The sequence below is a fragment of the Ambystoma mexicanum genome, chromosome 6q (genome assembly GCF_040938575.1).
Source record: "Ambystoma mexicanum isolate Mex_15411 chromosome 6q, UKY_AmexF1_1, whole genome shotgun sequence".
NCBI classification, from domain to species: domain Eukaryota; kingdom Metazoa; phylum Chordata; class Amphibia; order Caudata; family Ambystomatidae; genus Ambystoma; species Ambystoma mexicanum.
This window is the reverse complement of record NC_090937.1, coordinates 1255755970-1255770460: the sequence shown is the minus strand read 5'-3', so window position 1 is coordinate 1255770460 and position 14491 is coordinate 1255755970. Positions and strand designations below refer to the sequence as shown.

The following is a 14491-nucleotide window of genomic DNA, read 5'->3' as shown; positions in this document are numbered from 1 at the left end:
CCCAGACATGTGTTTCTGTCTGGTTGGACCTCATCAGTAGGAGGGAGCTGTGACTCTCTAAGAATAGTGAGCAAGGGGTCCACGTCTGGATTCCCTTAGTAATTTAGGGTGAGACCCAAACTTACTTAAACATGCAAAAAACAAGGGGGGTCCTGGAAGTTTCTCTGCCAGACATTAGTCCTGGTTACAAGAGCCTTACCCAGATTCTTTAGCTCACTATTTTTCACAGAGGAGAAATATCCCAAACATATCAGCGTTTGTCCTGCCCAGGGGCAGTCCTGCACTGAAATGCTAGCCAATTCTCCTCTGAGCAAATTCTCCTCTGAGCAAGAGTACCAACAGCAACCACAGACACGTGTTTCGTACTGGTTGGGCCTCATCAGTAGGGTGTAGCTGTGCCTCTCTTAGAATAGTGAGCAAGGTGTCCATGTCTGGATTCCCCTAGAAACTTAGGGTGAGACCCAGAGTTACTTGAAATATGCAAATAACAAGGGGGGGTCCTGGGAGACTCTCTGCCAGACATTAATCCTGGTTACAAGAGTCTCCTCAGAGTCTTTAGCTAACTATCTTTCACAGAGGAGAAATATCCCAAACATATCAGTCTTTGTCCTGCCCTGGGGCAGTCCAGCACCGAAATGCTAGGCAATTCTCCTCTGAACAAGAGTACCAACAACAACCACAGACACCTGTTTCAGTCTGGTTGAACCTCATCAGTAGGGTGGATCTGTGCCTCTCTAAGAATAGTGAGCAAGGGATCCACATCTGGATTACCCTAGTAACTTAAGGTGAGATCCAAAGTTACTTAATTATGCAAAAAACAAGGGGGGGTCCTGGAAGTCTCTCTGCCAGACATTAGTCCTGGTTACAAGAGCAGAGTCTTTAGCTCACTATCTTTCACAGAGGAGAAATATCCCAAACATATCAGTCTTTGTCCTGCCCAAGAGTACCAACAGCAACTCCAGACACGTGTTTCAGTCTGGTTGGACCTCATCAGTAGGGGCATTGCCTGCTGAATGTGCAGCAGTCACACATTCCAGCAACGGCCCTGGTGGGAGAGGTAAGCGTGTGGGTCTAACTGGGACAGCAGTCGCCCATTGTTTTCTGTCACACAGCGACATTATGAGAACAGGTCACAAAAAGCACCCCTACACTAGGGTGTGCATTAACATATAAAAAATCTAGTCAATCAGATCGAACCTCCAGCGCTAAGTGCCAGTTCCACAGCTGACATGATGCTGCGTGCAAGGCCGCCATGTACCACACAGCCCACATGTAACCTCTGTGGTTTTGCACAAATCACCTACTCCTAAACTCACACCCATCACCCAATTGGAGAAGTGGGCAGCACACGCCACGTGTGTATACGTGCCCGTTTAGCACATGTGATCAAACTGCGCTTGTGCAAAAAGCAGACGTTGTTTACGCTTGCGCAACTAATTCGCGCTAATTTCCAAGAAAGGCCAGAACTTTGAATAGTTTCTTTTTTCGTCACCTTTTCACTGGATGAGCCATGTCAATTGAATGCTTATCGGGAAGGCCCGCAGATAAGACCTCCTGACCGGCCCGCGCGCGATGGAAAGCCGATTTCTTCAGCGTTCTGCCTGACGCCTTACTAATGCCGGGTGCTGCTGACGGAAAGTCTCCAGCATTCTGATAAACGCCGGCCCGTGCGAGGTTTTATGGGAGGCGGGGGTGGGCGGAAGAGATTTCCTCAGCCGCGTGTCCACCAGGATCACCGAGTGTGCCCTGCAGACGTCCAGGTGGGTGTACCTCCCACAGTGCAGGGGAGGAGTGTGGACGACAAGCGGCCGCACTCAGCGCCTGCCTCCCTATATATAGCGTCTCCAGGAGCACCTGCTGCATTCCTAACGGCCGCTGTCTGGGAGGAACAGGTAAGTCTCACCTGCTCGGGAGGCGACCACCCGTGGAGAGGGTTAGAGGAAAGACGGAAACGGAGCTCATAGGCTGCTTCAGAATAGGAAAGGAACAATTAGAGTTCCCTTACTCTTAAGGATAGATGTCCGCAACTTTTTTCACCCTGCAGCTATGTGGAGCACACAGCGTGATTTTCAAACTTCAGCGCTGAGAGGAATAGCGCGTTCTCTTTCTGGAGGAACAATTGTGTTTGGATTTCAAAATTATTGACAATGATGGATATATATTCTGTAGCAAAAATGCAAGAAGGGAAACACCGTGTACCTGGACAGGGTTATTTATAGAAATGGTGAAATGTGTTGTTCTAACAAATATTCTGAGCATACGTTAAGTGATTTCAGATATATGATTTTATGAGGAGGTTGTTTGGCACTGGGGAGAGGTTTTCGGTGGGACCGTGATGGCTGCCGTGTTCAGCAGTTTGCTCGCTGCCGCCCACCCAGATGTCTTGGGCTGGATGGAGAGTGGTGTGTATTCATGAGCACATCAGATAGATGCGCGGGAAATGGACTCGCGGAGGGTGTGGGGGTCTCCCTCGAGACCAGGGAGGCGAGGGGTGCCTGTGTATTGTGTGCTGGGGTGCTCTCGGTGTAGCCTCGCTGTGGATGCATCGTGAGACCCAGGTTGTGTTTCCCTGCTTTCACTGAGTTTCAGTTTCTCTTAATTTGGTTAAGTATCGCCTGAATCGCAGTGTCTGACAGTCTGTCGAAGAGTTGGCTCGCCATTTGTAGTGTGTGGGTAGGGCTTGGGGGAGAGGGGCGTAGAAGCGGGAGCTGAGTGGTCCTTACTTGCCTTTCCAAACCCCACCGCATGTTACTTTTCCACGCAGAAGGCGTTTGATCGGGCCTATTGCCTTTCTCATTTCCTCTGTTCGTTCCTTTGCTTCTCGGTTGGACCCACCTGGGCAGCCCAGAAACTGGGGGCAGGGGGATTGACGTAAAGGGTTAACCTTTCGATGCTATTGAAGCATGGGTGCAATAAGACAACGAACCGCATCCTAAATGCGGTTGCCACCGATAGAGACGTCTGTGCCGCGTGAATGAGGCCACCTGACCCGTACCTGTATCCGGTGGGACATACTCTCGGGGTAACTATGCGAAACTGCTGGAAAGACCTCAAATGCACGTGAATGAGTGCAGTGTTTGGTGTGTGTTTGAACACAAGCATTAGACGAGGCTGTGGTTGCAGAAAAGAAAGGCGCGCTTTGTTCTAGTCCAGGAGGAGCTTACCTTCATATACTCGTGACTTCTCTTAGCAAGATTGCTTTTCATAAATTTCCTCTGGCATAGCGTGTTCTGCTGTATGATTTATTTTTATTGGGTACGCACATTACTGAGGGCCGTATGGGTTGGCTCAGAGGCCTACTTCTGTTTTGTTTGGGAGAGACAATGGCTGCCTCCTCTTGCCTGGGCGGTGGATACAATGGTGAGAGTGAAAAGGCAAGACACAACCCATAAGGACCTTTCAGTCCATCAGATGGAAATGGTTTCTACTGGATCCAGTTGCAGCATATGGGTTTTCGGACATAACGATACAGTAGAAGGATAACAAATCAAGTGGCATTGTACTGGCCAATTGAAAATACCAACAGACAGGCCATCAACACCAGTAACTGCATCCAGTGCAGAGCAATTGTAACTGGCCAACTACAATGCCCACCAAGTAAAGATTTGGTGCTGGGTATGCTTATAATAGGTTGTTTGGGCACTGCAGTACATTAGATGGTATCAGCCTGGGTTACTTGTCAATAACCTACACTAACTGCTTTGTGTGCAACTATTTGTGTTTTTTATGGTCTTATTGTTTTCATTTTTAAGAATAGAACTATATCCAACTGTTCAAATAAGGCCATGAATGGATTTCCAAGTCTATATGAGTTTGATCAGACTCTCAATAATACACAATAACAGTTAAAGTTAAGTAGAAGAGTTAACTGGGGGGCTGCTGGGGGCCTGTTCAGACTCTTCCTTTAATAATTTGTCAATGAAAATGGCCGCAGTGGTCAGTCTCTGGTTTCACTGTTGCTCGTATTCTGTTAATGTGTGCCACTTGGTGCTTAGAGTTAACAACCTTCCCAAGTTGGATTTTAATTGGTGTTTAGACATACTAAACATTCTATCATGTGCTTACACCTACTGGGAATTCTGTGTGCTCAAACATACTAGTAATCCAGTATGGCTAGTCACGCCATACATAAATTTGCTGGTATTCCTGAATGGTCTGTCATGACATCTTATGTTATGTTATTGTAATTTATACCGGACACCACTGCCATTTTCATGGTCTCCAGGCGCTCTGGTGATTGTGAAAAGGAAGGAGGGTTGGGAGGGTTAGTGGGAAGGAGAGCGCAAAAGAACTGTGCTGTGTTGTTGGAAGAACAGGTCGCTGTGTGTTGGGTCCTCTTTTGGTTGGTGTGGGATTGGTGGTGTTTTGGTGTGTGAGTGTGTATCGGGTTGTTTGCGTATCTGTGGTTTAGTTTTCTGTAGTGTGTTGGGTTGAATTGAGTGTTGCAGAATGTGTGCAGTTTGTGGTGGTTTCAACTTTGTGCTGTGGTAGAGGTTTCTGTGTGTTTAGCTTGGTAGCTGAGGGTGAGTTTGAAGGAGGCTCAAAAGGCATACTGACAATTAATGGTATGCATGTACAGTTACTCATTCCATATATATTTTTACTGTCATTTCTGTTTGGTTATTCAATCTGTAGTTATATTTGCTGGTAGTCTGCGTGGTTGTTTCCCCAGTGTTAACACTTACTGGTATTTCTGTTTGGTTAGTTATTCCTTATGTATTCCTGCAACTGCTCGTCTCACGGGAAAGCCACCAGTGTGGTTCTGTAAAGGTGGGTTAATAATGCATAGAGCTGAAGATATCGCTGTCATGTTTAGGCAGAACTTCACCAATACCTAGGCTGGCATTTCAGAGGCAGCCACTCAGTAGTTCTGATTAGCTGCATGTATGTTATTGTTGGTAATAACATGTTTACACCTGCTGGTGTTTATCTCATGATGGATTTCCCCTCTTCAAAGCACTGCAGCAGAAAGCTGTCACACACAGAAATCACGCTTAGTGTTTAATAATTGATTCAAAGCAGAATGGTACTGATGCCCAGAACAACAACCAGAAAAAAATATCTTTCGGGTTTTCACTTGCTTTAAACAACTTGAACTTTTGTTATAATGACATATTGAATATTGATACGAAGATCAAGCAGTTAATCAGACGCAAGGACGGTGCCCACATGGCCAATACATGACACTCACTCCATTATAAAGGCTTGTGGATTTTTTGAGGTATGGTTTCTTGAAAGAGGTTGTTCTGAGAAGATGCCTTGGTTTTGGTTGAATGGTGAGTGGCATTTTAAAGAGGGGATGCGGAACACCGGGAAAGCAGTATTTGGGACTGCGCCTACACTTTGGGATCGAACTGCCTGCCTAGACCTGGAAATACATTTTGAATACTACCAGCTGCTCACAATCATTTGTCCCGGGGGCCATGGAAACGCTTCTGTTCTTGTGTTTCAATGTGTTCATCTGCTAGGGAAGGTTTTCATTCCGCCACTTAGCTTAGCCTCCAGAGACTAAGGCTTCGCACAGGGTACTCTGGCGGGGAACTGGTTATGTGTTAACATACCCTGAGGATGTGAGAAAACAGAACCTGTGCAAGGGAACACTTAGCCATTGCTTGGGGTGCCACAACAGACAGATGGGGCTTGGGGTCCAGGTTGGCTCAGCAAGCATTATAACTGGCTGGCCTTAGAGCAATTAAGGGGGATACCAGGCGGCATAAATGCTTGCATCAACCACAGGAGGCAGGGGGTCAATGGACCTTGATTAGGCCCTTGCTCTGCCAGTAGGAGGAACATGAAGAAATGCTGATAATTACTTGCCACAAGATATAACGCTTAACAAGGTTAAAGTCAACAGTGAGGGGCTTGATGTTTGACTGATCAATATAATGGAAATACAGAGATACACTCTAGCATAACCTCAAACAATGTTTATGTTTTTTGGGGCTTTAATGTTCGTGCATTTAAATTGTGCTCAATTGTGTGTCTGGGAAAGTGGTACCATTGTCCTGTCTGCTCCAGTGCTATGTGTGTTGTTGGTAATACAACGATGCCAGAATCTGTGAAAGACAAGAGGGAACACATGACTGTGTGACCTACATGGGCACAGACCTGGGCCTGTTCCTTTTCCTCAAATGTGTTCCTTGCTAGGGAACAGTCCTGGACCTTCCCTTTCTCCTGGAATGTGTTCCCTGCACAGGCACAGTCCTGGGCCTGTGCCTTCTCCTGGAATGTAATCCCTGCACAGGCACAGTTCTGGGCATGTCCCTTCTTCTGGAATGTGTCCCCTGCGTGTGCATTGCCCTGGGAATGTCCCTTCTCCTGAATGTGTCCCCTGCGCGGCCAAAGTCTGAGGCCTGTCCCTTCTCTTGGAACGTGTCCCCTGCCTGGGCACAATCCTGTGCCTATCCCTTCTTTTGGAATGTGCCTCCTGCTCGGGCACAGTACTAGGCTTTCCCCTTCTCCTGGAATATGTCCCCTGCACATGCGCAGTTCTGGGCTTGTCCCTTCTCCTGGAATGTGTCCCCTATGCGGGCACAGTCCTGGGCCTGTCCCTTCTCCTGGAAAGTGTCCGCTGCACGGGCACAGTCCTGAGCCTGTCCCTTCTCCTGGAATTTGTCCCCTGCGCGGGCACAGTACTGGACCTGTCCACTTTCCAAGAATGAGGGGAGAAGTTGGAGCACCCTGGGACAGAACAGACTCTGTGCAGCAGCACAGGCATCAGATTAGGTGGCTCCCATATTTGCTCCTCTCTTCTGTACTGTGAATGGGGCACAGCGGAGCAGTTGCCTTTTTTTGTGGTCAGGTTAGTGAGTATCCTCCACTTCTCAGAGACTACTGGGCCCGTCAATACTATGAACACTAGCCCTGCTTCTTTTACTAAGGACGTGTTAAGGTTTCTCGTTTTTCCAAACACTTCCATGCAGTTCAAGGCTTCATAAGCAGCACAGAGCTCAATCATTCGATTCTATGTACAGAGAAGTCAACCCCCAGATAAGGCCACTGATGGGCTTGGGTGGGTACACCTCAAACCAGAAGTCTCCGCCATCGGTGCATCCAATTGCAGGCACTGATGAGCAAAAGAAACAAGCCAGCTTCTCTAGTTTGGCATCGCAGTGCTCAGGGCCACTACAACGGCCAATAATATGGCAACTATACAGAGGACCTAAATACAGTCCTCTCCTGGCTGTTTATTAAAGGGAATTTGTCTTTCTTGAATGTGCTCGTCGGGCACATACATGCGTGTGCACACACATATGTTCCCTAATCAGCTAGGGAAAATGCTTCTTGGTAAGAATTGCTATGCACTGAAGGATATGGAGTTCGGTGTACACTGCCTTGCAAGGATATGCAGTTCGGTGTACACCGCCTTGCAAGGATATGCAGGTCGGTGTACACTGCCTTGCAAGGATATGCAGTTCGGTGTACACCGCCTTGCAAGGGTATGCAGGTCGGTGTACACCGCCTTGCAAGGATATGCAGTTCGGTGTACACCGCCTTGCAAGGATATGCAGGTCGGTGTACACCGCCTTGCAAGGATATGCAGTTCGGTGTACACCGCCTTGCAAGGATATGCAGGTCGGTGTACACCGCCTTGCAAGGATATGCAGGTCGGTGTACACCGCCTTGCAAGGATATGCAGTTCGGTGTACACTGTTCGGTGTACACCGCCTTGCATGGATATGCAGGTCGGTGTACACTGCCTTGCAAGGATATGGAGTTCGGTGTACACTGCCTTGCAAGGATATGGAGTTCGGTGTACACTGCCTTGCAAGGATATGCAGGTCGTACACCGCCTTGCAAGGATATGCAGGTCGGTGTACACCGTCTTGCCTCCGCACAGTAATTCTAGATTGGCCAAGCTAGGGCCATCTGAAGCCGATGCAGAGTGTACACTCCGAGCTGGTGGTGAGGGAATTTATGCACGTCAACGAGTCGGGAGTCTTTCAGGTTAGTTGTGGGGTCAGCTGGCAAGCGCAGCACCTTAGATCCCAATCCTATTTCTTGGCATGGAATGTGGGCGCATCGCCGCGTCCTGTCAGATGTGCCTATTGATCCAGATTAACTTTCCTGAGTAATTATTCACCTAATGGTGTTACTGATAGACCAAACCAAACAAAAGATGCCTTCCCGCTCCCTCTGCCAAACACATGAGAAGATCAGTGTTTACCCACTGGGAACAGCAGCCCGCATACATTGCTCGGTAGGTCCTCTCAGGTAGTTGCCTGTCTCTTGCAAGCAAAGCACAAAGGTGATTTTCTTCGTGGCCCACGTCACCATGTCACATTTTATTATCAGCCCTTTCCCTCGTGCACTTTGTATGCGCCCGGGGAAAGTTCAGGTGCGCAGAGCCAGTGCGGACACTTTCCCTCTCTGGGCCCCCTGATAACTTGCCAATAATTAAGCAGTATTATTTAAGAACCAGTAGTAGATTACAGCTCCTAAGGGAACGGGTTTAATTTTCTGACTGTAAATGCAGAGTCAAGGCCATGTTACCCGTGTACGTTTTTCTGTTGTAGATTTCCGGACAGGTTATTCTGACCAATCTACAAAGCAACCGTTGATTTATTGATTGGGATTTTGTAAAAATGTTTTAAAAAGTTCCCTTTTCTACAGAACTACCGAAGGAAATGTGCTCTGCCAGAAATTATTGAACAATTCCTATGTTTCTGCTATGATATGCAACTGGCAAGCTCTGCGGCTGGGTCTGTGGACTAATGCATCGATTACAAAAGCCTATGTTCACCCCAGGGTCACAGGTTCTACTCCTGGCAGCTCCTCTCAGCTTTTCATCCTAAATTAATAACATGAGTACCATTGAGTTGTTAACAATAAGGGGCCCATTAATGGAATTTTTGCACTGCTGAAAAGGGACTTTGCACTGCCGACAAAAGCCTGATTCATGGAACTGTGCGGGACTTTGCATTGCCGACAAAAGCCTGATTCATGGAACTGTGCAAAGTGTATTTTTTGCAATGCAAAGTAATTTTGTGCTGCAAAAATGACCACTTGCACTGACTTTGCACAGTTCCACGAATCAGGGTTTCTGTCGGCAGGGCAAAGTCACTTGGAAAAGTGCAAATATTCCATGAATCGGGCCCTTAGTGGCAATAGTGCCAAGATACCTCTTTGGGGGTGGGCATGGACTCTACAAACCTGTCAAGGCGCTGTTTGCAGAGACATTTAATGTGAGTGCCATAATGGCAGAGGATGGCAAAATCAAGACTCATTATGGTAAACCATATAGGTCTGGCTTAGGGCTGCATCAGTTGTGCAGTGTGCAGATGGGCGTATTATTGATTGTGTGGTCAAGGGGGATGTTTCATTTGTCAGTGCTTCAATCTTTGTTGTGTAGATTGTATATGTGTAATGGGATGACAGGAAGCTTGTATAGGTAAAGTGTTATATAAAAGTATACATGTATGTTTCTTGTTTCCGTCTATTGTTGTGTAACTATTCCTTCACTGTAACCAGATATGTTAAGCCTTCTCTAACCTACGCTCTGATACCTCAGTGTTTGGGTGTATAACAAATGCAATACAGACATTTATTTAAAAAAAATGTTTCCGTGATGCGGTGTAGCTGCGGTGAAGTAATGGTGCTTTTTTGCCAAGCACTGCCACGCAGGGGCAGACGCTACACTCCTATGTCAGAAAGTTGAATATAATGCACATGTCCCCGGAGCAGTCATCATAGGGTGTGTATTGCAATCATTTGGCTCACCACTCCCACCACAGGGTCAGTATTGCCTTTGCCATTGTCATTCCTTGCTCAGGTGGTGCCATAACATGCTCTAGGGCTACTGTGAGCTGCTAAGTGCAGCCATGGCATGACCAGGCATATATAACTATATGCTGGGTATTCTCACTGTGTGCTCGAGCAGTGCCCTCAAATGACATGCATTACCATTCTGTGCCCATGTACTCCCATCATGCACACACACCACACATTCATGTACTCACAGCCATAGTTATTTGAAGTGTGGTGGATGAGAAAATGGACACGGGCACTGTGATGACATTTTCACAAGTTATTTATGAAATAATAATAAGAAGGCCTATCTTTCCTATTGCTATGCCGGTGTTCCCTGCCTATATAAATAATTAAGGTGCTCGCAAGTCCGAAAGTCCGAAACATATCAGTTTGCCGTCCAAAATGAGTTCTAGCCGACCCTACCACTATCCCAACCAACTTAACTAATATCAAGAGGATGCCTCCCTCCTCCTGATTATGTTATGTCAATGTCTCTCCTTCTTTCCAGGACTCCTTGTTGGTAGGCTATTTTTAAATAGTCTCTTGTCACTTTCCGTATGGGTTCTTGCCACTCTTTCACAATGTCTTTGGGTCTTACTCCCTCTTTAGGGATATTTTCCCAATACCCCGCTTTTGGTCTCTTGCTTCTTCTCAGGTTCAGGTCGCTATTCCCCTTTCCTTAAGCCCTTGAGTCTGAGTATCTTTTCCCTTAAGTGGTTACCTTAAGTTCTCTTGGTAGTCCTATAGGTCTGTCTCCGATATTCTCCACCCTCTTTACTTCTTGGATTATGGCATATCTTCCCCTCTTCTCAGGTTCAGGTCGCTATTCCCCTTTCCTTAAGCCCTTGAGTCTGAGTATCTTTTCCCTTAAGTGGTTACCTTAAGTTCTCTTGGTAGTCCTATAGGTCTGTCTCCGATATTCTCCACCCTCTTTACTTCTTGGATTATGGCATATCTTCCCCTCTTCTCAGGTTCAGGTCGCTATTCCCCTTTCCTTAAGCCCTTGAGTCTGAGTATCTTTTCCCTTAAGTGGTTACCTTAAGTTCTCTTGGTAGTCCTATAGGTCTGTCTCCGATATTCTCCACCCTCTTTACTTCTTGGATTATGGCATATCTTCCCCTCTTCTCAGGTTCAGGTCGCTATTCCCCTTTCCTTAAGCCCTTGAGTCTAAGTATCTTTTCCCTTAAGTGGTTACCTTAAGTTCTCTTGGTAGTCCTATAGGTCTGTCTTTGATATTCTCCACCCTCTTTACTTCTTGGATTATGGCATATCTTCCCCTCTTCTCAGGTTCAGGTCGCTATTCCCCTTTCCTTAAGCCCTTGAGTCTGAGTATCTTTTCCCTTAAGTGTTTACCTTAAGTTCTCTTGGTAGTCCTATAGGTCTGTCTCCGATATTCTCCACCCTCTTTACTTCTTGAGTTATGGCATATCTTCCCCTCTTCTCAGGGTATTTGTGCCCCGTCACAGGGCTCTCTCTTTCAGGTTTAGTTGTGAACCACTTTCTGATATTAATATAGTTCCACTTTATCGCTTTGAAATTTAATGTCTTTCTAATTTAATTGGGACGAGTTTCTGTTGCTTTATAACGATTCCCTGGTGGCCTCCCGGTTCCCCCACTTTCCCTGTTACCTCTGATTCTCCAGGGGAAATGTCACCGGGCCTGCTGTTGCTTGGGTTCGCCTCGTTCACTCCTGTTCTCTGTGCAGGCAACTACGCCCACATCTCACTCGGAGTCCTCTCACTCCCTAGGCCCAGGTTCAGCTGTGGGTAAGCGGAAGTCTCGCTGCCTCCTTGGCGTAGTGGTTTTGGTGTCATTGGACCGGCGCACTGGCCACCACGAAATGTTCATGGTCATGCCACCACCTGGATTCGAATTCCCATCTCCCTTTCTCCTCACTGCATATAGACGCTGGACCTTTAGCGTCTTGCTCTCGCACTCAGACCACGTCCGAAAGTTGTGTGCTCCACGCTCTCCTTGGTTTCACCTCTCGCAGGTGTCATAGCATGAAATGGCTTTGTCTACTTACGCTCTCCTCTCCCTCTCTGGACTTGGCTATGTCGCTGCGAATGCTGTTCCTCCCTCATCCCTATCATTCCACCTATCTCAGTAATGTGGAGGTCTATCCGTAAAGAGACAGATCTTCTTTCTTGTTGGCAGATGTCTATTTCAGTTTGGGCTTTTTCCCCCAATCTCCGGCTTCAATAGTTTCTGCATATCTGATAGTCCCATACATGTCATCTCGATTTGTCACAGAAGTCACATGCTCAAGGGAAGATGGTTAGCATACACCTTCCCAAATATACTACCACACCAAATCCATTATGGATACAAATACACATACTGACACTGACCCAAGCAAACAGACACACAGAAACTAATGTTCACCCACAAACACACAAATTCACTCACACACTTGTACATTTACACACACTTTGACAAATACATGTATTCATACAATCACCGTAAAGGACACACACATACATTGTTTAACAGACATACACACACATATAAAATAACACAACTATTCCATGACACACACACCAATTAACAAACATACACAACCACATAGAGGAACCCAACTATGCCAGGACACAACGTCTCCGATGCATTAAGACACATGGATTCTTAAACAAACATACACGGCAGAGTCACTTTGATTCAGCTGGATCTGCCATGTCAATAAATTATTTAATTACACGTGCCTGTGAACAATAGTTTATTTTCAGGTCATCCCTTGTACCCGATACCGGGGCAAAGGAAGCACCGTCTATGTCAAGGATCAGAGGGGTGGAGTGGGGTATGGAAAGCAGCTGGTATGAGATATGTCCTTTGAGCGGGTCACAAACCATCCGCAATAATGGGAAGGCAGCATATGGATGGGACTACTCATCCCATATTTTGTCATCTATTTATAAATGTATTACATGTATGTAACGCCCACACCCTGGGGTATCACAGCGTTCAGTACAGAAAAAAAACGTTTGAGGAATGAACGGGTCACAGGGACCTTAGTCATATTTGTCAAATAGCCAAGTATTTACAAGATTTTTGAAGGTCGGGTAGGACTGTTACCAGGATCTGCCACCTTATTACAAACATCGGGCATCACATGCCCCTGAGGCCCACTATGAAGGTATTGCCATCACAGGCCAAGTAATTGCCATAATATGGTCTGTTACGCTAGTCATTTGTAGGATACTGCGACAATCAGTCACACCTTATGTAATCTATTGCCATCATATACAAATATGTATGAACCATATACAAGGCCATTGCCAAGTGCTGCCACCATATATTCACCATAGATTCCCACACTGCCTTCAGGAAAGCCATACAAACTATGCTTTTCCTTTAACACTGCCCTTACTGTTTGCCTCTACTCACCATGCATTGTAAATTAAATGAACAAAGATATGTAACCAGTTATCTAGCTAAAAGCTTACATGGTACTGTGTGTAACATTCTCTCCATTACACTGTTTTAACGCTCATTGTAACCTCGAGCAAAGAATCTTCATGTAACTAAGACAACCTCTTGCAACAGCGCCTCGATGCATCGGGGCTGCTAGCGTGCTTTACAAATAAAATAAATAAATAAAATATATAAATATAGCTTTGTGTCTTGGTATACTCTGGTACTCCACTCAAATACCCAGGCAGTGGCACTATATGCACATTGACTCTCGCAAGCAAGAAGATATTAGCACATGCCCACATATACACTCTCTTCCCTCATCTGTATGTGCAAACAAATACACATACACTGTCTCGGAAAATGCACAGAGCCACACTGCGCAGTGAAATTCTCTCTCTCTCTCCTCTCTCTCTCTCTCTCTCTCTCTCTCTCTCTCTCTCTCTCTCTCTCTCTCTCTCTCTCTCTCTCTCTCTCTCTCTCTCTCTCTCTCTCTCTCTCTCTCTCTCTCTCTCTCTCTCTCTCTCTCTCTCTCTCTCTCTCTCTCTCTCTCTCTCTCTCTCTCTCTCTCTCTCTCTCTCTCTCTCTCTCTCTCTCTCTCTCTCTCTCTCTCTCTCTCTCTCTCTCTCTCTCTCTCTCTCTCTCTCTCTCTCTCTCTCTCTCTCTCTCTCTCTTCTAAATGCCAGGACAGAGGACACTTTATTATAGGCTGGCCTAATCATTAATTATACAATTATATTCATCACTCTAACTTGTACAGTGGATATCCTGGAGCACTTAATAGTTAATCTCCTATTCAGTGTCCCAACATGCCTTGTTCTTGCATGAACACCTGGGTGCTGTTCATTATCAAATGTGCAGATAATCAGGTGTTCAGTGTATAGGGAAACAAACTGATCTGTATGAATGCATGTGGTCGCAGGGCATGCTGGTCATTACCCCAGATGATAATTGACTGTTAGTGTCCCAACAATCGCCTTACCTAGCACGCTATATTGGGAGATTAGGGGCAATGAAGAGCTTGCTATGTTATGAGTTGGGGCGATAGGTCAAGATGGAGCGCCAGAGACTGTGTTCGACAGGTCCACGTGCAGTACCTGGGGGTATCTTTCTCGCAAATGGAGATTCCCCGACTGCTTACTGAATTGCAATGCACAGTTTTATGGTCTCTGAAGGTGCAGGTGGAGGTGTGAAGATAACAGACTTCGGGCCACGCACTGTGACAGCGCATCTGTGCAGTGCAACTGCAGATACGTTAGCCGCATGCACATCGCATGACTGCCACAATGTCATATGAATGATAAAACAAAATGGCCTCCGAGCTGGACAG

General features: G+C 46.4%; 1 protein-coding gene across 1 annotated transcript in view; it reads left to right on the top strand.

Moving 5' to 3' along the window:
• The first annotated feature begins 1747 nt into the window (after window positions 1–1747).
• The window catches only part of LOC138516599 (sodium-dependent phosphate transport protein 2B-like), a 68645-nt gene continuing 55901 nt past the window's right edge, over window positions 1748–14491 (top strand). The window contains exon 1 of the mRNA XM_069631853.1: window positions 1748–1892. The gene's annotated coding sequence lies outside the window, so the exon portion shown is untranslated. The remainder of the gene's footprint in view (window positions 1893–14491) is intronic.